Source organism: Nyctereutes procyonoides, unplaced genomic scaffold, assembly GCF_905146905.1.
Source record: "Nyctereutes procyonoides isolate TBG_1078 unplaced genomic scaffold, NYPRO_anot_genome, whole genome shotgun sequence".
Classification (NCBI taxonomy): Eukaryota; Metazoa; Chordata; class Mammalia; order Carnivora; family Canidae; genus Nyctereutes; species Nyctereutes procyonoides.
In genome coordinates, this window is record NW_026575122.1 from 2679473 (window position 1) to 2705601 (window position 26129).

Consider the following 26129-nt stretch of genomic DNA (forward strand, 5'->3'; position numbering starts at 1 on the left):
AAGGCCATTAGATCACAGTTCGAGAGGCTGCGAGGAGAGCTTGCTTAGTTTCTAATGGTTTTCTAATTCTTGATTCCAAGGCCTTTGTGGTATGATTAACTCCTGGATACTTATATTTCCTTTTCATTTTTAAGCTCACATAAAAGAGATTGTGTTTTTTTTGTTTGGTTGGTTGGTTGGTTGGTTTTTTTGTTTTTGTTTTTTGTTGTTGTTTTTAGAACTGAAAGGACACTGAAGTTTGTAGCTATAGAAATGATGGTATTTTCATTTTGTGTATCATATTTTTCAGTTCAACAGTTCTGCTTGGTTCACTATAATTTCCATTTTTCTATTGTTTCTTTTTTTTAATTTTATTTATTTATTTATGATAGTCACACAGAGAGAGAGAAAGAGGCAGAGACACAGACAGAGGGAGAAGCAGGCTCCATGCACCGGGAGCCCGACGTGGGATTCAATCCCGGGTCTCCAGGATCGCGCCCTGGGCCAAAGGCAGGCGCCAAACCGCTGCGCCACCCAGGGATCCCTGTTTCTTTTTGTTCCCCGATTATATCCATCCTTGCCTTTAACTTCTTGAATATGTTTGTAAGAGCTGTTTTAAAGGCCTTGTCTGCTAAGTACATTATTTCTTGACACTGCATCTAGTTGGGGTCTTCTGCTATTTTTTTTCTAGCTGTGGGTCACTCACATTTCTTTGCTTCCTCACGTATATAGTGATTCTTTATTGTGTGCTGGATATTATGGGTGTACATTGTTGCGTGTCTAAATTTTATTGTCTTCCTTGAGTTTTAAAGTTTTTTCTGCCAGGCAGTTAATTATTTGTAACTCTGCCAAATCTTTTAAAAGGCTTGTTTGTGAACTTTGTTAGGGTGGATTCAAGTCATCTTTGCGCTAGAGATAGATTGGCTCTCTTCTGAAAGAACTCTGCTGAGATTCTGAGTGTTCCCTGAGATCTCGCCCCTCTTTTTTGGGGGCGAGTCAGAAATTGGGTATCTCCCAGCCGTTTGCCAGCTGCAGAAACCATTGCCTTCACAGCTTCCCAGAAGTTTTCATTCTCAATCATGGTTTTTTTGCTTGCCTATTTTTGTGGAGTTTTGTCCTGAGCACGTGCAACTTGAAGTTTTATGAACTCCTTTTCTTTGTAGTGTCCTTCATTCTGGTAACTTTCCTCAGACAAACCAACTCCTTCATTATCCCAAACCCTGATCTCTGATGCACCAGCTCGGCAAGACCACTGGGTTCCCCTACTGGCACAGAAGATCAGAAAGTATCTCCCAACAGAAAGTCAGGGCCGTAATTCAGTTCCCGTTGTGTATTACCCACAACTGAGGAATCGCCTTCCTGCACCTTTTATCCAGAGTCTGAAAAGAATAATTTCATATCATCTGCCCTGTTTTATGATCACTTACGGTGGGTGTCCAGTCTGGGGCCAATTAGCCTGTTACAGAGAGCATTTAAACGGACTTATTGTAAAAAATGTTCCTTAAAATTAATGTTATGTAGAATGAATCTATGTATTGACTGTATATTTTGCTTACTTGCTTAAACAAAAACTATGGCATTTTTGTTATCTTGCTTAATATTGGGTTTCCTCATACATTTTTAAAATTATATTAATAGATTTATTGTGAATCAGAGAATTTCATTTACTTTGATGTTATTTTTGTTTCCTCTATGCTTCTCCTACCCAGCCCAAAGGCTGTCTTTTCAGTACCAGGTCTTGTAAAAGTATTTTGGGTCACCTGTGCGGCAGTGATATATCAAATCTAGACATAGAGCATATGGGTATTTTCATTCATTCAATCCTGATCACAATGATCTTTGAAGGTACCTTAACACCCTCTTATTGGCCAAATCCCAACAGTGTGCAAAGCTCTCATCACTGTCCCCAAGAACCCGTTAGTGCTATTTGCAATGCAGGAATAGAACTCAAAGTTACTACTACATGCTTGTGGATCTAAACCCCTACAGGTCAGCCCCTTCCATCATTGGTCCACAGTAAGATTTATCTAGTTTTTGACAAACTCTTTTATAATTTATCTATAATTGCTATGTACTTGGAGAAAAACACGAAATCACTGAGCCATTCTGACCAGGATATACCAAGCAGACTTCTTTCTCTGAAGTTCCCATAATTTAAACATGAAGCACAGTAAGCAGTTTTGATTTTATAGGCTAAAAGCCTTCTATAAAAGAATCAGAAAAAAATAACAAATCATCAAAGAGTGCCCTGACCAGAAAGTAATACCCTCTGTATAAAAGGAATAGACTCAGCATATGAATTGTAACTGAAAAGTTTTTAAACCTCAAAACACTATCACTTTAGTTTTTTTGTTTTGTTTTGTTTTTAAAGATTTTATTTAATTATTCATGATAGTCACACAGAGAGAGACAGAGAGGCAGAGTCACAGGCAGAGGGAGAAGCAGGCTCCATGCACCGGGAGCCTGACGTGGGATTTGATCCTGGGTCTCCAGGATCGCGCCCTGGGCCAAAGGCAGGCGCCAAACCGCTGCGCCACCCAGGGATCCCCACTTTAGTTTTTTTAAAGTGTTCTCCTCTCTTGGTGGGATGAGCTCTGTGTGTTATACTATTTCTAAGCAAACTGAATTTAAATGAAATATTTTTAAAAGTAAGTAACATAAAGTTATCTCCTTTCTGTACTCACAATGAACTGATGTCAGTGAAAAAAAATGAAGTATTAGTTAGAATTACTATCATACGATTTATGTTTTGATGCAGGTAGGCATAAATTTCAAAATCCGTCCACCGCTACATATCCTCCAAGGTATAAAATGTTGAACCTGAAGAAAGTGATTCCTACTGACTCTCCACCCCTCCTGGTCTCCATATAGACTTATTGTGTCAACAGGCAATTACCATGACGTTGTGGTAGCCTTTGAGTTTATTACTACTAGGCAAACCGTTCCAGAAAGAGTCATTGGCCAAATTAAAATGCTCAAATCACAGCCTATTGAATCAATTTAAAACATATAGTGAGAACCAAGAGAAAGATACGGGATACGTTAAAACACTCAGGACCAGATGTTAACTAGACCTACTGTGGTGATCATTTTATAATATATACAAACACTGAATTGTTATGTTGTACACTTGAGACTAATATGTTATATGTCAATTATACCTCAATAAAACATAAACACACACACACACACACACGACAGGGTACAAATGGTGTAGAAGGACCACACTACCTGAGTGTTTCGCTAGGCAGTGTGTATGTACGCTCCTCACTCCCTCTCCTTCTTACCCCCCAACCCCCCTCAGCAGCCAGCAAGGTTATAAATACCAGCATTGAGACTGAGTAACAGAGCTTGGCAGATGGAAGATGTCTGGAATAAATACAGCCTTTTTCTATCAGAAACAAGTACTTGCCACAGCTCTTAACTCACCAATAACTCACTGAGCAGCCATAGCTTCGATGTGTTTGTTTTGGGAAAGGATATACAGGATCAGAATGGGTGCCACCAATGGATGCCCAGTGGTGCTATCACCTGAAAGTCACGAATGTTCAGTAGCTGTTTGGGGTTCTTCCCCCTTTTATTGTATCTATGTCTCATCTATAAATGCTCTCTTTATTAACTCTTTTGGTTTATTCTATGTCTAGCTATGCCTCAGAAATGACTTCCTTACTTATTATCAATAGTGAGTTTCATTTATCTTCCTGGTTGATTTCTCCTATTCTCTACAGCAGAGTTGAATATTCTTAATGCAATAAACATTCATTTAAATGTTTTCTGAAGTCCTAATAATTTCTAGTAATTATTTCACATTCATTATGCCAGGCATTTTAGTAGAGCATCACATAGTACCGTATCATATAGTAAAGTGTCATATACTCTGACGGACCCACTTGGCTGCCTATCCGACAGTCACTTGCTTCCACAGGAACAGGACCCGTGTGAATAGTGTCCCACCATCACCCTGTGCTTATGGTGCTTGACTCCGCTCCAAGCACTGGAGCAATGTCACGACAGGTCACAGCTCACTGAAGCAACCTCTTGCCCTCCCAGCCAGGAAGTGGCATTTGACACAGTCCTAACCAATAAGACCAAAGGGGATCTGCTGCGGGGATTCTGGAAAAGATATTCCTCACTGATAATAAGAGCTTAGTAAGAACTATTCCCTTATTTGGACATTATTTTACCTTTATCTCACTCTTAAATCTGCAGTAGCCTCTTGGGAATGTAGTGACAGTTTATGAAAATAAGTCAAAAAGATGAGAATGGCAGAGAATTTGATAATTCTGTTAAGCCACTGAATTAATCAACCCTGGAATGATCCAGTCTCCAACATTCTTGTTATATAAAATGTTCCTTAATGTTTATGGTACTTATGATGGAATTTTCTGTGTACAGATTTTTTTAAATCCTCACTGATATAAAAAAAAAAGATGCCATTTAATTCTCCCAACACCCCTAATACCCTAACATAACAAAACTTATAAGTTGTAGGTCTGTGATTTTTTTTTTTTAAGATTTTATTTATTTATTCATGAGAGACACAGAGAGAGGCAGAGACCCAGGCAGAGGGAGAGGCAGGCTCCATGCGGGGAGCCCGATGTGGGATTTGATCTCAGGACTCTGGGATCACAACCTGAGCCAAAGACCACTGAGCGACCCAGGTGCCCTGTACGTAGATCTATGATTAAAATACCACTTTATCTGCTTCCAAAACTCATATCCATAAATGTCACGTTAAATCAATATGCTAAAAATATATTTGATACAAACAGTTCAAATGTTTTCATCGTCCTTGGTTCCTATAAGGGGATCTCTTGACTATTAGTTCCTGTTCTCGACTTCATTTGCGTCTTAGTGTTTTCTCACCATCCCCAATCTCTTAGCTGAGCTAGTGGTCTTGTCACTCTTCTTTTCCCTTACCCACCTTCCATTCCTTCGAATTTTTGAGATTAATGTCACTAGGTCTGATGAGGTATATAAGATGCACAGCCGGCTGTCATCTTTCCTTTATTAATATATTCATTCATTAATATTTTTCTTTTCATTTTGTCTTAGACAAACCGCATCATTGATCCCTGAAGACCTCTACTACTACTAACTAGTAGTTACTAGAACAACTGGTGTCTTCTTTTGCAACTGGACCTTTTTCATATGCTAAACGCAGCCCAGGGGGGAAAAGGCCTACAGAGGAAGGTGCTCCCGTAGCAGAAACCTTCTGTGATACTCTGGACGGCACCGGAATCTTTCCTAAGTGACCTTGACTGTCTTTCACTCTTTTTTTCCCCTTAAAAAATCAGTTGGTGATTCACTATCAGTTCCTTTCGGGCCTTACACAAAACTTCTTCAATTCTAAGTGGCAGGACTTGTGATGTTCATCCAGAAGATGACAAACACGCAGCTGAGTCACGTGGATACGTGAGGCGACCTTGCAGAAGTCCCAGCACATTTCCTGAGGCACAGAGCCCTGCTCCCTGGGAGATGCTCCTCTCCAAGAGTTGAGTCAGACTGTCAGGGGGAATTAGCAGTAAATGTGACATTCCTTATCCCTTCAGCTTTCAAGAGGTGAGATGGAAGATGCAGCCTCTCTGTCGAGGGAGATTTGTCTTTTTGTGTAGTGAGATCAACCGAGGGGTCACAGAGAGGCCTGAGAGGACACATTTGAAAAAATACTATATATATATATATTTTTTTTGGGGGGGGGGATATCAGAAAGGGAGACAGAACATGAGAGACTCCGAACTCTGGGAAATGAACTAGGGGTGGTGGAAGGGGAGGTGGGGGGGGTGGGGGTGACTGGGTGACAGGCACTGAGGGGGACACTTGGCGGGATGAGCACCGGGTGTTATTCTATATGTTGGCAAATGGAACACCAATAAAAAATAAATTTATAAAAAAAAAGAAAGAAAAAATACTATCTAACATTATGCGTACGTGGAGGTCCCAAACGTCTAAAGAGAAGCCAATAATAGTACATAAGAAAATAAGGCTCCGGACCGACAGCCCCAAATATCACACGGTGCTCATCACTTTTAGAAGAGGCCTTCGGGTTCCCGCTCAGAAGCCATCACTCTTACTTTAGGCGTTTTCATAATAAATTGGGTTAACTTGTTCTTGGTTCCTAACAAACGAAACTCACAATATCCGAGGGAATGCATTACTTAGAGGAGAGGAAGGACTCACTAACGTGCACCTGGAAAGCAAGGGCAAGAAAACAGACAAACCACACACAGAAGCGCCACTTCGCAAAAGCGTGCGAGCCCCTGGCCCTCTATGAAGTGCCAGCAGATCATCAAGCCTTGAAATCGTCGCTATTTTATGGCTCGGAATCATAATTAATATTTTTCTTTACACTCACAAGAAAAATCAATAAATGTAATATAAATGATTTTGCAGCTTTAGCAGTGATGGCCGAAGGAGTAGCAGTGACAAAAAATCCATGTAAAATAATTTCAGTAAGAAAATATCCATCACTAAAACGATGAACAAATTATATTCAGATATATATCATTGACCAAGACTAAGCATGGACCTATGTAAGTATTCCTCAGCCATAAAAATCCTAGGAATAAAAGCAATAAAAATAATAGGAATTTCAGGTGACAAAAGACTGGATTTATACAGTCGGTGATGTGGGGGAGGGGGAGACAGCGGGACATCCCCCATCCAGGGGACCAGCCGCTCTCCCCACAGACGAACAGAGAGCTCCCCGCGGGCAAAACCAGGCCTGGGGGGGCCCGGCAGGCGGGGGACAAACTGCAGCTGTGGCCCGGGGCTCAGGGGTTGAGCGGCTGCCTTCGGCCCAGGGCCCGACCCCAGGGTCCCTGGATCAAGTCCCGCATGGAGCCTGCGTGTCCCTCTCCTGTGTCTCTGCCTCTCTCTGCGACTCTCATGAATAACAGAAAAAGGAAACTTACGCAGCTCATTGAAGCAGGAAGCCTGACAATAACCAAACAAGAAGGGAAGGGAAACAGCTTCCCTTGGCCTGATTCATCCTGCTCCCCACCCCAATTTACCCCCACCCCAACTTGCCCCACCCCAACTTACCCCCACCCCAACTTGCCCCCCACCCCAACTTGCCCCACCCCAACTTGACCCACCCCAACTTGACCCCCACCCCAACTTGCCCCACCCCAACTTGACCTCCACCCCAACTTGACCCCACACCAACTTGCCCCACCCCAACTAGACCCACCCCAACTTGACCCCCACCCCAACTTGCCCCACCCCAACTTACCCCCACCCCAACTTGACCCCCACCCCAACTTGCCCCACCCCAACTTGACCCACCCCAGCTTGACCCCCACCCCAACTTGACCCCCACCCCAACTTGCCCCACCCCAACTTGACCTCCACCCCAACTTGACCCCACCCCAACTTGCCCCACCCCAACTTGCCCCACCCCAACTTGACCCCACCCCAACTTGACCCACCCCAACTTGCCCCACCCCAACTTGACCCCACCCCAACTTGATCAGAGCTGGAACTTCCCAGCCAGGAAAGCAGCCCGCACTTGGAAGAGAGGCGAGAGCGACGGGCTTCCGCAGCCGTCCTGGCACCACTGAGGCCTCGCTCAGCTCCTGGCAGAGCCCAGGCATCGAGGCAGCTAGAAATCAGGAAGAAGAGCAGGGGTTTCTCGGAGCAGCCGCTCAGCAGGAGTGACGGGGGTCCCGTGCCCCCTCCAAGGACAAATCCAGCGGCCGCCCCAACCAACGACCCCGCGGGCAGTGCGGCCACTGCAGACACCGGCAGGCTCGGCCAGCAGCACGACCTGGGACCCCGGGGACCTCGAAGACCTGCCCCTGGGCCCCTGGGGACCTGGACGGCCTGCCCCTGGGTCACCAGGGACCTTGACAGCCTGTCCCTGGGCCACCGGGGACCTGGGCAGCCTGCCCCTGGGTCACCGGGGACCTAGACGGCCCTGCCCTGGGTCACCTGGGACCTCGATGGCCCTGCCCTGGGTCACCGGGGACCTCGACGGCCCTGCCCTAGGCCACCGGGGACCTCGACGGCCCTGCCCTGGTCACCGGGGACCTTGACGGCCCTGCCCTAGGCCACCGGGGACTTCGAGGGCCTGCCACAGCCCTGCTGGAGCCCGGGGTCAGCGCTGGCCACAGCCCAGGCCCAGCACCCCACTAGCGCGGGACACAGCGGGGATCCCTGCAGCAGCCCACGACCCCCCCGCCCCGCGCATGCTGCGCCCCCCACGCCATCGCCTCCCTCCGGGGGACCTGCGACAGTGGGGACGCCCCCGGACATGCCCAGCCTCCCCTGCCCCTCCGGACCCGATCAGCCAGCTGCCCTCGCTGACCCCGGGGCCCCCCAGACCCCGAGGGCAGGGCCATGCGGACGCGGAGACACCTGCGCTGCGGGGAGCCCACCGGCGGCCCTGTCCATGCGTCCTGCCCCGGCCGCTACCTACCTGGGGTATAAAAATAACACCAAAATCATTTTAAAAATACCAAAAAAAAAAAAACCCAACTCTACTAATTACTTAACATCTCTATAATACTTCTCTTTTATATCTGCTATTCTTTCTTAAAATATGTTATTCTTGATCATCTCTTCATAGATGATTTTTTTGTTTTGATTTAATCCATTTTAATTCACATACCGTAACATGTATGTACATTAACTGGACCAGTTCTGAGTTCGACACTACAAAACCCAGGCACAGAATAGTTCCATTGCCCCCCAGGAATGCCCTCCATGACCAGCCCCTCAAAACCACTAACCCATCTCTCTCTTCCCATGACTCTACGTTTTCCAGAAATTGGAATTGGAATTGGTGTCTTGGAGGCTTGCTACCTTGATTCGGCTGAACGCATTTGAGCTCCCCCGTGGTGCTGCATCCGGCAGGAGTTTTCTCCTTCCTTTTGCTCGATGGCATCACAACGTGTGCAAGTGCCCTACGTGTTTATGAATTCCCCCTTTGAAGAACATTTGGGTTACTTCCAGCAGGGAGAATTATCAATAAAATACCTGTAAGGTTTTTTGTGGGAACACACGCTATCTCTTCTGAGTGTAATACTGGGGCATAGTTTCCAGGTCGTGTAGAAGGTGTGTGTTGACCGCTCACAGGACTTCGCAATTATTTTCTGAAGTGTCCGTCCCTCCTTTTGCATTTCCACGGGCAGCATATGGGAGCTCCACTTGTATTTTCTCGCCAGCACTTGTCTGAGGTTTTTGTTCATCTGTTTGTTTTTCCCATCCTAATATGTATGTAGTGCTGTCTTACCACTTTAATCTGCATTTGTCTAATGACTAACCTTTTTATGCATTTATCTGTCAGCTGCGTGTGCTCTTTGGTGAAGTGTCTAATCTGATCTTTTACCCATTTTTAATTGAGCGTCTGCTTTTTTAGGATTACTTTTAAGAGCTTTCATGTAAACTCACTACATCTTTATGAGATTTGAAATATTTTCACCCTGTCTTTGGTTTGTCTTTCATTTTCTTGGAAGTGACTTTTGCAAAGAAATTAATTTTGATGAAGTTTGACTTATGCATTTTTTTAAGATTTATTTTATTTATTTACTCATGATAGACATAGAGAGAGAGAGAGGCAGAGACACAGGAGGAGGGAGAAGCAGGCTCCGTGCCAGGAGCCCAACGCAGGACTCGATCCCGGGACTCCAGGATCACGCCCTGGGCCGAAGGCAGGCGCTAAATCACTGAGCCACCCAGGGATCCCCGACTTATGCATTTTTTAATTGTGCTTCTGTCATCACAAAGACACCAAATAATAATTCTAAGAGCTCTTTAAATAATCCAAGATCACAGAGACTTTTCCCAGTGTCTTCTCCTAGAAACTTAACAATTTGAGATTTCATCTTTAAGTCTATGATCTGTTTGAGGTTAATTTTTGTATAGAGTGCAAGGCACAGGTCTGTTGGCGGTTTGTTATCGTGTGTGTTGTGTTTTTCTGTTTTTGCTTTTGTTTTTTTGCCCACGGATGCTTAATTATCTTAGCACTTGAATAGACTCTCTTCTCCATCGAATTGCTTTTGCACTTTTGTTAAAAGCCCTTGACCATATCAGTGGGGTTCTGTTTCTGGACTCTCCATTCTGGTCTGTTGACCAATGTGCCTATCCTAGGTGTCTACGTGCTACCCTAGTACCACACACTCTTGATTTCTGTAACTTCATAATAAGTCTTAAAATTGAGTTTTCCTAGTATTTTTCTTCACATTCAAAGCTCTTTTGGTTGTCCTAGTTCTTTTTCCTTCCCATATAAGTTTTGGAATCACTTTGCTACTATGTACATAAGAAATGTTATTTCAGATTCTGATTGGAAGTGCATTAGATCTATAGATCACTTGAGGAAATTTGAGATGTTAACAATACTGAATCTTCAATCCAGGAACAAAGATTTCTTTCTATTTATTTGCATCTTTTTAAAATTTTTTCTCTCAGTCTTTTGTGGTTTTCCAGCATACAGATTCTGTATATATTTTGATAGATTTATACCAAAGGATTTTATTTTTTGGCATTATATTTTTGGAGGTTTTTTGGTACCATTCTCATTCATTTCAATTGTTATTGCTAATATATAGAAATATAATTTTTTTTGTACATTTACCATGTATCCTGTGACCTTTCTAAACTCACTTGTTAGTCGTGAGGGCTTTTCTACAGATTCCTTAGGAATATGTACATAATTCTGGAGTGTATAAATAAGGAGAGTATCATTTCTCCCTTCCTAATTTATATACTACTTATTGATTTTTCTTACATTATTGCTCTGCCTAGGACTTTCACTATGATTTTGAACAGTAGCAATGAAAGAGGGCATCCTTGCTTTGTTCTCAATTTTAGTAATTCAATCTTTCACCATAAAGTCTGACATTAGCTGTTGTGTTTGTTGTTTTGGGTTTGTTTGTTTGTTTGTTTGTTTGTTTTTGTGAATGCCTGTATTAGTTTGCTCAGGCTGCCGTAACACAGTACCACAGTCTAGATGACACGGGCCAGAGGAGGGTATTTCTCACAGCTCCGAAGGGTAGAAGTCCAAGAACAGGGTGTCCGAGGTCTGACTTCTGAGGCCTCTTTCCTCGGCTTGCACATAGCTGCCTTGTCATTGTGTCCTCTCACGGCTTTTTCTCTATGTATCCAAATTTCCTCTTCCTATAACAAGGCCCTTCGTCAGATTGAGGAAGTTCCTTACTATTCCTAGTTTGCTGAGAGGTTTTTCATGAACGGATGTCAAATTTTGTTAAATGCTCTTCTGATTATATGATTTCTCTTCTTTAGTTTCTTGATGTAAATTATAGTCATTGATTTCTTTAATGCTTAACTAGTCCTGCATTCTCAATATAAACCCATCAGTCATGCTGCATTATATTGTATACTATTGAATTCGATTTGCTAGCATTTTGCTAAAGATGGTTGCATCTGTGATCATAACAGGTAATGATCTTTAGCTTTTTTTTTGTAATATCTTTTTTTTTTGTAATATCTTTGGTTTTGGAATCAGGGTAACGCTAAGCTCATTAAATAAGTTGAATTTTGTGTTTTCTAGAAGAGATTGTGTATGAATGATATTATTTCTTCTTTTAGTTTGGTAAAATTTACCATTGAAGCCATCTAGGTCCAAAGCTTTCTTTGTTGGAGGTGTTCATCGATCAACTTCTTTGACAGAGAACCCTTCCAGTATAGCAAAGTTTTTTACTATCATTTCCATAGAAGAGAAAGAAAATTCAGCCTTTTTTCCAGTGTGTGGTTCGTGGATATTTGTTATTTTATTACTGATAGGATGCAGAAAACGTGAGCCTTCGCACATTGACATGTTCACCATTTGCAGTACCGCTACAGGTTTTTGTCCCACACCCCAGGAAGTCTGATAACATTTTATACAATTTTTAAACAATTCTCATCAAAGAAGAAAATGTGTGGTGTTATTATGAATGCTACTTTATTTTATACTTTATTAAATATATACTCTATATATTTATAAAAGAATACCTTATAGTTTTATTTATATTATTGTAACATATATACAATATACAAATATACATTTTATTTTCAAGTGTATATCTATATTCATGATATAACCACCTGCTAAACCACAAAAAAAGTTAACTAAGTATAATATATGGGTATATTGGGGCACCTGGGTGGCTTAGTCTGTCAAGTGTCTGCTTTCAGCTCAGGTCAAGATCCTGAAATCCTGGGACTGAGCCCACTGTTGGGCTCCCTGCTAAGTGGGAAGTCTGCTTCTTCCTCTCTCTCTACCCGCCCCTCACTCATAGGTGCATGCATACACGTGTGTGCCCTAATAAGTAAATAAAATCTTTATAAATATGGGTATATTAATTCTTATTTTTAATACATTGATTACAATATATCAATTTATAAATTAAAAGAAAGATACCTGTAAATGTTTAGAAATATTTCCTAATAAAGTAACTAAATTGAAGAAAAATCCAGAATTGAGAAAAAAATGAAAACACTGAATGTAAATACAATAAATGCAGTTAAAAATTTTTATTAAAAAATAATTTTTTAATTTACATTCTCTTACTATTTAATAGGCAGTTCAACTAAAGTTCTAAAAAATTTGTGGTTTAAAATTTAAAGAATATGAATAAAAATATAATAAATTGGGAAATCAAAATGAGAATGATAAATTTCTAGCAAAATTTAATATGAAATCTCCAGAATTAAGCTGGAAACCTTACAAAAAACTATTTCACTGACAAAGTGAAAAAGTCATCCAAGAACTGCTCCCAACCACAGTTGGGGAAGGAAGTCAGTTAAACCTGACAAGCCCTGTAGAAAAATCGTTCATTCAGGCTTTCAAATTGATGATTTCCTTGTAATTCCCACTTAGAAGCCTAGAAAAAAAAAATAGCCTGAAATTACTTAATTTATTTCACAAAACAAATGTGGTCCTTCACACTCAAATCTGTTTAATGCCAAAACGCTCTATCTCACTTATGAACATAGGTGTGAAAAATCTATTTTTAAAATGATAGACTAATATACAGAATTTAATTATACGATATAAAATAACCCACTATAACTAAGTGTGGTTATCTCAGAGATGCAAGAATTTCCCAATAGGAAGAAGCAGTTTTAGGTAGCATGTTAGTTCAACAAGAAAAAATGTATATAATAAATTTAGCAGATGCTGAAGAGATTTAGGAACAGATTGAGACATGCCCAGGACCTGTCAAGAAGCCCCAGAGAGCAGAAGACTGGCATGAGGGTTCCAGGAGCCCTTGAGAAGAGGTCGCTGGGCTGTGTTTGTCTCTGAGTGCGGGGAGGCAAGAGGAAACAATGGCAGCAGAGTCTGTGAATAAAGGCAGCTGATTAGAGCTGGGATAAGGGCCAACAGCAGATTGTGCTCAAGAAAGTTGGTACCAAGAGGAAAGAGAACATGAGAATCACTGTTGGCGAGATGGATGGTGGAAACCGAGTAAGGGCCAGCAGACTGATAGTCAGGAGCCAGATCTACAAACGCAGGCCTAGGTCACTCAGGTTTTCCCTCTCAGGTGGTCTTGTGGGCTTTTCTTGGCTAGAAGCGGCTTCCTAAAAATACTGGCCTATGCCAGAAAAGTTATCTGATAAATTCCAATACATCATTCCCCATGTTCAGTAACATGATAGAGAATACCTACGTTAAATATTGAAATGGCATTTTAAAGGTGTTTCCTTTAAATAAAAATAGAAGCTTAAATTTATTAATCACGTGTTTAAAATTCTGGTTTTGCAATCAATGAACAAATGAAAGTTCTGGTTATAAAAGAAAATGAACAGAAATACTGTAAATACAGAGAGAAAAGCGATCATTTTTAATTATAATTTTATCTGTAAAACCTCCCAAACCAACTAAAACAAATTATTAGAGGGGCACCTCGGTGGCTCAGCTGGTTAACCATCTGCCTTTGGCTCAGGTCATGATCTCAGGGTCCTGGGATTGAGCCCCATGTTGGGCTCCCTGCTCAGTGGGGAGTCCGGTTCTCTCTGTTCTTCTGCTCCTCCCTCCCTTTCACACACTCTCTCTCTCAAATAAATAAATAAAATATTTTTAAAAAGAAAATAAAACCATTTATTAGAATTATTTCAAGAATAAGATATCCAGATTTTTAAGAAAACACACATCAAACATGAGTCATATGATTTGAAATATTAAGGGATTTTTCTTTTTTATTTGGAGAAGTAAAGAATGCACATTTATTTCTGGATATGAATGCTATAGACAATAAAAAATCAGCTAAGTTAATGTTTAATGTAATGTTAATAGGTTTAATGTAAGATCAATCAATTAAAAATAGGTATATAGAGATATAGGCATAGACATAACTATAGACATAGATGTAGTCAAATAAAGATATAGCTATAGATCTAATTTGTTTGATCAAAGAGAAGCCAGAAATATTAGGTTATTATATAAAAGAAAAATTTTAACATTTTATTTTAAATTTTAATATTTCAGAGCCTAAATATAAATCTAATTATACAAATTTATTATATGATAAAATATCTGCAGCAATCAATGAAAGAGGCTTTTTTTTTTTTTTTACCTTTGAGTTAGCCAGCTATAAGTTTGGGAGATTTTTCTCTGTAATATATGTCGTAAAACAAAATGCAACTCTCTGTGACCACAAAATCTTAACTTCCCATGCTTCCTGCTGTTGCTACAGAATATGCCCTTTAATCTCATCATGATCCCTAGTCTCCTCATCTCTGGCATCATTTCATTGGCCTCTCTGTGAATTTGGGGGAAACAATTTAAAATTGCTAGCAGGATAGGAAATTTCCCACTTTGCACAGTGCCAGTCTTGACTGAAATCTAACTACCAGTTTATGCTATGTGAGAAAACATGTGTAAATGCACTTTATAAACTGCAGGTCACTACATGCATGCTGCCTATTTTTTTAAAGATTTTATTTATTGATTGATGAGAGAGACACAGAGAGAGGCAGAGACCCAGGCAGAGGGGGGAAGCAGGTTCCATGCAGGGAGCCCAATGTGGGACTCGATCCTGGGACCCCAGGGTCATGACCTGGGCCGAAGGCAGATGCTCAAGCACTGAGCCCCCCAGGCGCCCCCATGCTTCCTGTTAATCTCATTTCTTGATCATGGTCCCAGGCCCCTAAAAACTGCCAGAGACACTGACAAACCTCAATGGGAAAAACCCAAGTGCTCCAAGATCGCATGGGCATGCTGCTACCTGGACACCGTGTCATCTCCCTGGGTGGAATGATGTCCATCCTCCTCCCACGTGATTTTCACATGCCCTTTGCTATCCTTCGGTAGCCAATCCCATCCGTTATCTTTGATCCTAGGCAGGTGACCTCATTGCCTCTGTGAGCAGTACAACTGAGACCCAAGGAAACAAGCTCCCTGGCTTTCCCCATCTCATGCCGTGTCTATAAATCCCCACTGGGTATCAGCGATCCTCTTGTTGGCTTTGCCATCGGAGGGAGAAGAGGTAATACCTCTCCTCGTTGCTGAAGTTCACTCACGCTATTTGCTTTTGGCCCCACTCTGAACATGCCCTGGGATTTGTTCCATCCCTTTCTGCCTCTCTCCCTCATATGCTTCTTTACTGCTGATTTATTTCCCTGTAGCTCACACCCTCATCCCTTCACCATGGAAATCACCTTCCCAATCATCAAACCTCTTGAAAGTAGTCTCCTCCTAACCTTGATTCACATCCACACACTCTTCACAGTTCATAACCTGGCTTCTCCTGCCACTGATTTTCTGAAATTGTGGCTAAATCCTTAGCACCAAGTCCAATTACCTTTTCTCACTCTTCACCCTCCTTGGCCTCTCAACAGCATATTAGGTTTTCCTTATTTTCTGGAATACAGTATCTTTCTTGCTCCCGTGAAAGAGATTTTTGAGTTTCCTTCTCTGATTCATTTTCCTTTTCAGTTCCCCTAAATGCTGATGTTTTCACCAAGACTGCATTTCTCCTTCATTTGGAGAGATTGCACTGCACTCACTGCATCACAGTAGCTTCGGTTGTTCCTCGTTAGCAAAAGCTACCGTCCCCATAGTTCCACTTTCCTTATAAATGTTATCTATGTCATCCTGACACCTCAAACCCAGGACAGACAAAGTGAAAGTCGTATCTCTTTATCCTGTGTCGGATGAACCTCAGAGAAATGTACTCTTCTCCTTGAAAATATTTGCCAACTGAACTGTTTGTGCATAAACTTGATCTAGAAACTCAAAGCCACTTTGACTCTACTTACACGCTGCTTGAGTCACACAAGACTCCTCTGATTGGCCAGATACACCTGGGATTCCCAACTTTTCTGGGTTTTCCATGTTCATTCCTATCAGTCTCTCCACACCACCTCCTTTAAAAAGGCTTTTTTTTTATTACTTTGACCTATTCATATTTTTCTTTTATCAAAATTAATATATACCTAGCGCCTAAAATTTGGAAAATACAAAAGGATTTTTAAAATAATTAGGGGCACTGGGTGGCTCAGCAGTTGAGCGTCTGCCTTTGGCTCAGGTCATGACCCGGGGTCCCGGGATCGAGTCCCGCATCGGGCTCCCTGCATGGAGCCTGCTTCTCCCTCTGCCTCTGTCTCTGCCTCTCTCTCTGCGTCTCTCATGAATAAATAAATAAAATCTTTTAAACATACGTATATTCTTATTAACTGCTCTATAGTTGTGCATAGCATGAATGACAAAAGGTATCTACCCTGTTCCCTATTTCTTGATATTCAGTTTGATTCTAATTTTCCACAACGACAAATAATGCTGAAATTAATCTCTCTGTGCATGTCTAACAATCATACTTGCCATCATTTACTCACTGCTTACTCCGTGCCAGTCACGGTGTTAAATACCTGCATTACCTCCCTGAACCCTCACTCTCGTGAGGCCCATTCCATACGTGAGGCAGGAACAGCCTAGAGGGGGTAGATCACTTCCCCAACACCAACAGGTACATGCAGAGGGCAGGGTGCGGCCTCGACTGCTCTGACCTACAAAGTCTATGCCTATAACCACTTCGCACACTGCCGTCTCAGGCTACTGACAAGTACACATTCCCCAAAAAAGAATTTCCAAAACGAAAAATATTGACCTTGGTTAAATGTCATAAAACGATTTAAAACTCACTCCCACTAGCTGTCTGCGGGCTCACGCTCGGGCCTTGTTAACCGTAGCCGGTTTGATGTTGGGCAAGGTATCCTATTGTTGTCAGGGGTGGAGGCTTTCCCGGCTGCACTGGGGTCTTAGGGGCACTGGGAAGGCCCGAAGCCCTTCTACGGGCAGCGCTTCCTCACTGTAAGGTTTCTGAGGTGACATGTGCTTAAGGAGGAATACTGAGAGAGAAGCAAGGATCATTTTATCACTTCTCACTGCCCAAAAACCCTCCGTGCTCTTGTTCTGAGAATTAGGGCTTAGAAAATGCCAGAGACCTAAGCACGAATCCATTCCCCACTAATTGGATTTCTAATCTGGAGATCTTATGATCTCTTGGCTCTCCGTGTGGACAGAAAAAAATGGAAGACTTGCTTTAAGCCATTTGTTTTTTTTTTTTTTTTCGTTCATTCCAGAAATTTATTAAGCACCTACCTTCTACTAGGTTTGCTCTGGGAGCTGAGGATACGGCAGTGAACAGGAGTACACCGGACTCCTTCCCTTTCTCGAGCTCACATTTCACAGATGAGGGCAACATTTGTCATTTCCTGGTTTACATGTTTTATCTGTGGAACAAACAAAATTGTATTTTATGTATTTAGTATTTAATATAAATCGCGTAAAATACTATATATTTAAAATACATATAGTGTACATGTAGTGTAGGATGTAATACGTGGTCTGTGTAGGGACAATTCCCTACTGTGTTAGGATCATGAAGAAAGTAAGTCGAGGCAGGGAAAAGAGAGTGATGTGGGCTCCGATCTTCTATAGGTGGCCAAGGTGGGCCTTACTGAGACACAAGCCTGACAGAGGGAGAGAGAAATTTGGGAATTTAAAACAAATTCTTCCCACTGCATTTAACTCATATTCCTTCGGTTATTAGTGAGGTTAAATATGTTTCCGTGTGTTTCTCGGCAATAATTACTTATCCGTGTCTGAACGTGGTGGTGGTGAGGGGAGCTATGGCCCATCACGAAGTCCTTTTTGATCCCTAACCGGGACTGACTTAATCTTACTTGGAAGTTAAGGAAGATTGTATTTGCGTGTCTTGTGTGCTTATGATGCTCCGCTTAGTACTTGAGGTATTGTTTGCTCATTTTATCTTCAAAGTGTAAATCTTCTGGGGTCCGCAATGATTTCCTTAATCTGTATCACCCTTTCCAGCTGTTGTACGTGGTAGGGAATAAGTCTTTCCTGAATTATGCTGGATCATGAGCGGACAGGGATTTGATCGCAGATAACCTGCGATTAGATGGTCTTTTCCAGGTCTTTAGGTGTTTTTGCTTAACTCTGTTATATGAGCTTAGTAATGTGACTGTGTATGGATCACAAGGAAATTTGTCACATTATTTTAAATTTTCTTGATGTTAAGATACAAGTTTATTTCAATATAACATAGTCCTCTGATTTCTAAATATTTCTGCATAAATATTTCTTCCTTCCTGTGATTGGTTCTCTCTCTCTCTCTCTCTCTCTCTCTCTCTCTCTCGATTTGCATTTGCCCTTTGTCCACATGCCGATGTTATCTATCTCGGCAGTGACTGCTGCAGTCACCAACCCACTCTCAGGGTCACTACGAGGCCCCATCTTCAGCATTTCCCCTTATCCCAAACTGGTACAAAGGCCCAAAGAACATTTACAAACACAACAATGTTAAATTCAATTAATACGTTATTTTAGTGACAAAGATATCCACATCGAGCGCACAAGATGAAACCACGTGGCTTACCCTGGCATTGGCCTAACGCTGGTTTCTCCCCCTCTCCGGGGGTAGAGTGCTCCCGGGAAGGCCCTCATAAACCAAAGCGACAGGAAGCAAAGAAGGGAAGGCAGAGAATGTTTTGAGTGTTGCCAGATTCAAAAAGTATAACCTGTCTTAAGCTCTTCTGACACCTTAGGAGACCTCCTGCGAAGGGATGCACAAAATCAGTGGAGGCAGAGCCCAGATGCTCGCAGACACAATTGGCAGCTGGCGGCTGAGCCTAATTCCCAGGGGAGCAGGGCCACACTCACTGCCACCAGGGCACTTGCTGCCTCCGTCAGGGCTCCCCGGGGAACCAGTGCTGAGCGCTGCTTTCACTCTGGGCCTTTTTCATAAAAGCAAAAAATCCTCTTCAGGTTTCTTTCAGTTAACGAAAACAGGTACCAATGTAGATCTTTCATAAAAGCAAAGTGGCCTAATGCGATCTTTTGAAAAGTGAGGGATACTCACTATATAAAAATAAAATGTCGTGGGGCCCCGGGTGGCTCAGTCGGGTAAGCATCTGCCTTCAGCTCAGGTCATGATCCTCGAGTCCCAGGATGGAGCCTGCATCAGGCTCTCTGCTCGGGAGGGGGAGTCTGCTTGGGTTTCTCCCTGTCTGTCTCCGTCTCCATCTCTCATAAATAAGTAAAATAGGGGATCCCTGGGTGGCGCAGCGGTTTGGCGCCTGCCTTTGGCCCAGGGCACAATCCTGGAGACCCTGGATCGAATCCCACGTCGGGCTCCCGGTGCATGGAGCCTGCTTCTCCCTCTGCCTATGTCTCTGCCTCTCTTCTCTCGCTCTGTGTGTGTGACTATCATAAATAAATAAATTTTTTTAAAAAAGTAAAATATTAAAAAAAGAAAGTTTAAAAGAATTACAAATAAATGTTGTAATGAAGGAAACATGTTACTAAATAAAGCCAAGCTCCCATACTATTAGAAATGGTGAGGTTAGAGCCTGTTTGTCTCTTAGCATCACAGTGTCTAGAGAGTTCGACTTTCGGTGGTCCTTACTGCCTGTGATCTCCCAATACACTGATGATAAAACCGGAAAGAAGAGCGCGCCTGAGTGGGCTCAGAGTGGGCCGAGGCCCGCACAGGTGTGAACAGCCCAGGCTCAGCGGCAGCAGGGTCCACGCTAACCAAGTGCGGAGGCTCCCCCACCCCACTGCAGCTGGGACACCAGCAGCCAAGGGATCCGGAGACAAAGAGGGTCAAAGGGAGCCAAGTGGGGCAAAGAGGCGGCTGCTCTGGACCCCCTTCCAGTGCCGATCGGCCACCGACGGCGGCGTCTACATCCTGCCGTCAGGTCAGGCAAGCAGGCCCGCTGCAGAGAAAACACAGTTTGAGTGAGGTGTGTCCCTGTTTCTGTTACACGAGGAACTCCACCGTGAAGCAGGAATCAGCTCCTCCTTCCAGGCGGTGGATCCACCTCTTGTGAGGCAACCCACGGCCTGTCACAAGGCAAATGTAGCATCGCAGAAACGCAGACTCTACCTCCCTTAGCCACAGGCTCCGACCTTCAGGGACCCAAACCCGAAGTCTAGAGCAATCACTGCTACTAAAGAGGAGGATCAGAGCGGTCGCTGCCCCCCTGTTCTAACTCCCTGGCCAGGGCTTCTGGCAGCACACCCACCATACCAAACTGGGTCTTCCCTAAGATCTCTGGCACCGGCGGGGAGATAGGCCGCCTGGATTCGGGCCCCTCCGTGCCACACCACAGCCTCCCCAGCCTCCGGATGTGCCCTGGCGACCTAGGACCCAGCTCCTAAACACAAAGGTCTCGCCACTGGGACGGACCCCGGTTGGCACCTGGCCTCACAGAGCTGGCTGCCCCGAGTAGACCCCCTGGGCTGCACCGGGGAGGACTGCTGGGAGGGGGGGATGCAAGGTGCTGAAGTCCTCAGCACAGCAGGGCTGCCCTCCAAGACCCATAGCAGGAGTGGGGGCCCGGCCTCTGCAGTGGTCTTTCTCCCCCCGAGAAAACGTCAAGAGAAAGTGCACCCAGGACCAGAAATCGCCCACTTGCAGACAATAAGATGCTTTTTCTGGGAGTCCAAAATGCTGTCCTGCAGCTGGATGCAAGTCCTGGTAATCGTATGCCTAAAACAGGGCTCTGAGCCAACCACTGACTTTTTTCCTCACTGCTTAAATTTAGGAGACTGAATGAGAGGCTCCTTTTCTTGGAGATTTCAAAGTCATCACTACCCATTGATGTCTGTGTGTGCTTGCTCTGTCTAAAATGACGTTTCTGATTTTCATTCATCAAGTATTGAAAGAATGTACATTTGTCACAAAAGTCTTATGCTCAGCACTGTAGAGGATACCAGAATACACACGAGGCACGCAGAGCTCACCACCCCCTTCCAGTCACAGATAGGGAGCAAAGCAGTTTGACAGTTTTATAGAAATACGGACATTTATTTTAGGTACAGGCCTGTACCTAAACTCAGTATCTAGCAATAATTAATGTATTCAGTTCTGATGTCTGAGAAATATTCTGACACTGTGAGAAATACAGAATAGACAATGACCCATCCTTACACACATTCGCACACAGTCTACTACAATTCACCAGAATAGAACTGGAAACGATGTTCTGTTTCGTTAACTGCACAATTATCAGTTATCTCAAGACCACCCATGTGGATCAGTTCTAATTCAATGGAACCAACTGAGAACAACAGGTGAGTGAAGAGATAAAAATGAGTAAGAAAGGAAACTCTCAGATCACACGTTCTTGACTTCATAAGGGTCTCGATGACGCACGCAGACTGCACCCACAAACTACGGGGCAATTTGAAATTACCAACATCCATCCTTAGAAAATACACTCATGACTTTGTACATTGTGTAGCACACTTGCAAGAAAGAATTACAAAATGCTTTTTAAATATCAACGTTAGAAAACACTAGTGTGCAATTCAAACTGTATTAATGAATAAAAGATAGTATTTAAGAACTGTAGAAATAGCTATATCTGCTCTGATAATTGTGTTGAAAAACATTCAGATAGTCAGACATAAGTATAAGCTCAAATCTGCCCCGGGTCATTCTTCTACTATATCTACTTTAGTACAGAAAAAGACCTCAGATATCTGCTCCAAATTTTTGGTAAGATCAGAATTAAAGAATTCACATGAGGATCCACCAAAAAGTCAATAGAAAAGAAAAATAGGTGAATGTGATCTCTTTATGAATAAGTTCTGGTCTAATTTTAGAAATGTGAGGTATCTATTACTTTCTAATGTTTTTAATATTTGCACTCCAACATTGGTTTTCCTCCTTATCCCGAGAACCCCTCAAGTGTGACGGGATAAACATTTATTAGGCAACGACCTAGAGTCCGGTAAGTCTAGAGCACGCCAAATGATTCTAATTTACCTTTTGACAGATTTAATTCATGATTATTATGATGGGCTGAACACTATCACCCGCAAAATTCTTGCCCACCCAGAACCTCATACTGTACCCTTACTTGGAAATGGGATCTCTGCAGACATCATTAGTTAAGGATCAAGATGAAATCATACCAGATTAGGGTTAACCCTAAACCCAGGGAAAATGTCCTTGCAAGACTCAGAAAAGGACCCAGACAGGCAGAGGGAAAAGGTCATGTGATGGAAGACGGAGGTTAGTTACGCTGCCGCAAGCTAAGGAATGCCAGGAGCCACCACCAGCTGGAGAGGCGAGGAAAGAGTCCTCCCCACTGGCTCTGCCAATGCCCTACTTTCAGACTTCTGGCCTCCAGAACTGTGAGACAATAAATTCCTCTTATGTCAGTGACAAACATTTGTTACAGCAGTCACAAGAAACTAATACAAGGGACATGATCCGCTTCGGTGCCTAAGTCCACTGACGGAAGTTTAACCTACAGGCAGACAGACGTATTCCCCTTACTACTGGGATCTCAATTTGACACTGTACTGAATCGATTATACATAGTGTGTAACAATGGTGCTAAAAAAATTAATTATTCTCCTAAGAGTCTTAATTGGGGAAAAAAGTTAGTTCAATAAAATGCATAGAAGGTATCTTTATCCACCTCTATTTTATGTGTTCTCCCATTTAAATATTTTTCGAAGTCAAAGCTAATTTAAAAGTTATCTTAAAGTTCAAAGTTAAGCAGATTTTATAAAATAACCTTTTTCAAAATACTATGTATGTTAGTCTCAAGTTGGCCTTCACGCTTTACAAGATGTGGTGATCAAACTGCTTTTTTTAATTTACATATATGGTACTTCATCTTCCCTTCAAAATCATCAAAGAACGAAGCGTAAGTTCCACCCTACACTTGCCATAGATGAAGCGATCTCGACTGTCACTTTGCAAGTTGAAGCCAAGAGTGACTTTATTTATTCCTCCCTAATGTATCTTGTCATGTATGAAATGGCTCCTCCAGACTTTGCCATTCTTCCATTCTTTTCCCACCCACGGACCAATAAAGGTTGGCTCCACTGGGGCTTCCTCAGGGTATCCTGCTCTGTCAGAAGGTCAAGGCCAGCAGGGTTCCAGTATTACTTACCCTTTATGGGCTATTGTTCCCACCAACTGTACTGTTGTTTTACGTTGTCATCTAAAGGGCATGCTAAGATTTATGGCTAATTCAATGGTCCTAAGCCACAGTAGCAAGAAGGAAATTATAGAGCTGGCCATAATTGGCTGCCTACAAAACCTACCCGACCAGATGACAAGGCCTATGAAAATTAAAACCAAAGTGGCCCTGCTTACCATTTGAGATTGCTATAAACAAAAGAGATACACCCGGCTGAGAATTCCCGAAGTCAGAGAAACAAAGAAAAGTCTTTGTTCTTTAAAACGGAACCATGACAAAGTTTCCAGAAGGTAATCATATGGTGACTCTCATAGGCGAACCTAAAGCAGAGAAGGACAACCTTCCAGTTGCAATTTTTCATACTGTCCGAGAACAGGGAGAGTTGTCGGCATTCCGCGAAGTGAGCCTCCGAGTGCAGATGGTTGAGTCCAGAAGAAGGTGCTGGCAGGGGCGAGGCCAAGGGAACCCTTAAGGGAAACAGTGCCCCCTGCCTCGGAGTGCTCTGCTCCCGGAACACGCAGAGAAGAACAAAATGACAGGACCGGCTGCTCTGCAGAGCGAGTACACACCTCAGCACCACAGTCTCCATCTCAAGCACCGAAGGGTCCATTTTATGAGAAGGAACAACAACTGGCTCCTGTCCCATAAAACGTCAAAGCATATGCCTGGAAAGATAAAGTGCCAGTAGAACTAAATGGGGCCCCATGAGTTTCTGATATCTGCCATGAAATATATTTTTAATCAATTGATTTTTTTTTTTTATTTCTGCTTCGGCTAAATTACACTGAGTAGATGTTTGGACGATAACCAAAGTCCTTATGTGAGTTTTTTTGAGATCCTCCATAATCTGACTCCTTCAAATAACTTTCATTTCTGCCCCCCCCCCCTTCCCCTTGACCCTGAGCTCCAGCAAATCTGAAGACGTCCAGGTTTGGAGGCCACAAAACCTCCAGCATGTCAGGTTACAGTCATTCCTGCCTTCAGGGACATCAACAAGAACTGCAGTAAGTACAGTAAGAGCTACATACAGACAAGCACAGGACCCTTGACCCGGTGTGGGGCCCAGAGAAGGCTTTCAAGGAGAACTGTCCAGAGCAGCATCTGAAAGGAAACCAAGGGCTTGCCAATGTAGGCTGAATGCATAAGTTTTCTTTCCAGAGGGAACAGCCTGTGCAAATGCTAGGAGGTCAGAAATTCCTTGCAAACATGACAAACATTCTTTAGATTACCCACAGCTTCAATCTGCCGATGGTATCTAAGTGCCATTTACTGTGGATGAATTTGAGATGGATTCTCAACATGAGTTTTCCCCTCCTATACCCACGCCAGTTTTAGGACACAAGACACAAGCCTACACAAACGAGGCGTGGGATGGCATACGTATCATTTTGTGAATTGCTAACCCTAAGTACAGGATGCTTCCCTAAACCGTAACGCCAGGCCCCATGTGGCTCTGTTAATTGTTTGATTTCACTCACTGTTCAAATTATTCTCACTCTTCATTAGATGGAAGGCCTGTGGTCTCCATGAAAGACATGCCCTGAAAGCAAACTTGGCTTTGAGCAGCTGTTTCTCTTCTGTAATCTTTTACATTTCATACAATTCAGGTTCATTGGTCTCCCTGGCAATACCCTCATTTGAAAACACAAAGGCAGAGCAGGAACAATGCCATCAACCATGCGTGTTAAAAGCATGACATCTCCCCACCTCCATTTTGGCCTGACCCCTCTCATTTATCATCCCTTGGCCTCATTCCCAAGTTCTTCTAGTCATCCCCTAAGCTACTAGAAAAATATGTTGGATGAGAACTTGGCAAGATATGGTCCTTCTTTAGCTAAATATACATGTGTAATACACATATGTGTTCAGAAAAGAAGTAAGCAGAACTAATTTCACATACGCTACAGTGGCACCACATCTGTTCTCCATAAATGTCAGTTAAGGGGGAGAATTAGCTTGGAGTTGGCCCAGAGACGAGAAACTTGTGTGTTCAATTCCTGGCACTTTCTTTTGACTGACAATGTGATGCTTCACAAATATTTTACACTTTTGGCCCTCAATTTTCCCCCTCTGTAATGTCTACTGGTCTCTATTCTCCCTCCCACTGTGTGCACTTCCTAATTTCTATGTAGAGTTTTCACTGATTTTGTTGGGTGTTCGATTTGGAGGGAGAAAGATGGTACATCTGCATAAAACAATGGAGCTCCTGCTGGTCTGCAAAACTACTCGATTCAAGTTCAGACATGAGGTACAAATATTGTCCATGTAAGGCTATTTTTAATGCCAAGTTCTGATGCTGAAATATGCTCACATTTTTACCTATCACTTATGGCATGCACTTTCTACTCCAAAAGATAAAATGTTACAATTCTAGAAGTTTTCTAGGAAATAATCAACATTCTTCAATTTAATTCTTAAAATATATTTCTTTTACTCAGGCTCACACACAAAAACATAAATCAGTCCGTTTTTTTTTTTTTAGGCTCCAACGGTATAAATAAATTGTGATTCTAAGTATCTTTATGTGCTGCCTGGCTTTTAAAAAATTAAAAATTAAAAAAAAAATCTGTGGCAACGCTTGCCTTAGAAGAGCTCAAAGAAATTTATAAATACTTCTTCAACCATTTCTGGTTTTCTAATTTAAAATGATGCATCATGCAGGAGTTATAAACAATTGTTTCTTATAAAATTACTTCCCATACAAAGCTCAGTATCAGCCCTTATAAGTCATTTCCTAG

General features: G+C 42.7%; 1 long non-coding RNA gene across 1 annotated transcript in view; it reads right to left on the bottom strand.

Moving 5' to 3' along the window:
* Positions 1-26129, bottom strand: part of LOC129516961 (uncharacterized) — a 137869-nt gene that overhangs the window by 73551 nt on the left and 38189 nt on the right. The window contains exon 2 of the long non-coding RNA XR_008665907.1: positions 17525-17655. This is a non-coding gene — a long non-coding RNA (uncharacterized LOC129516961). The remainder of the gene's footprint in view (positions 1-17524; positions 17656-26129) is intronic.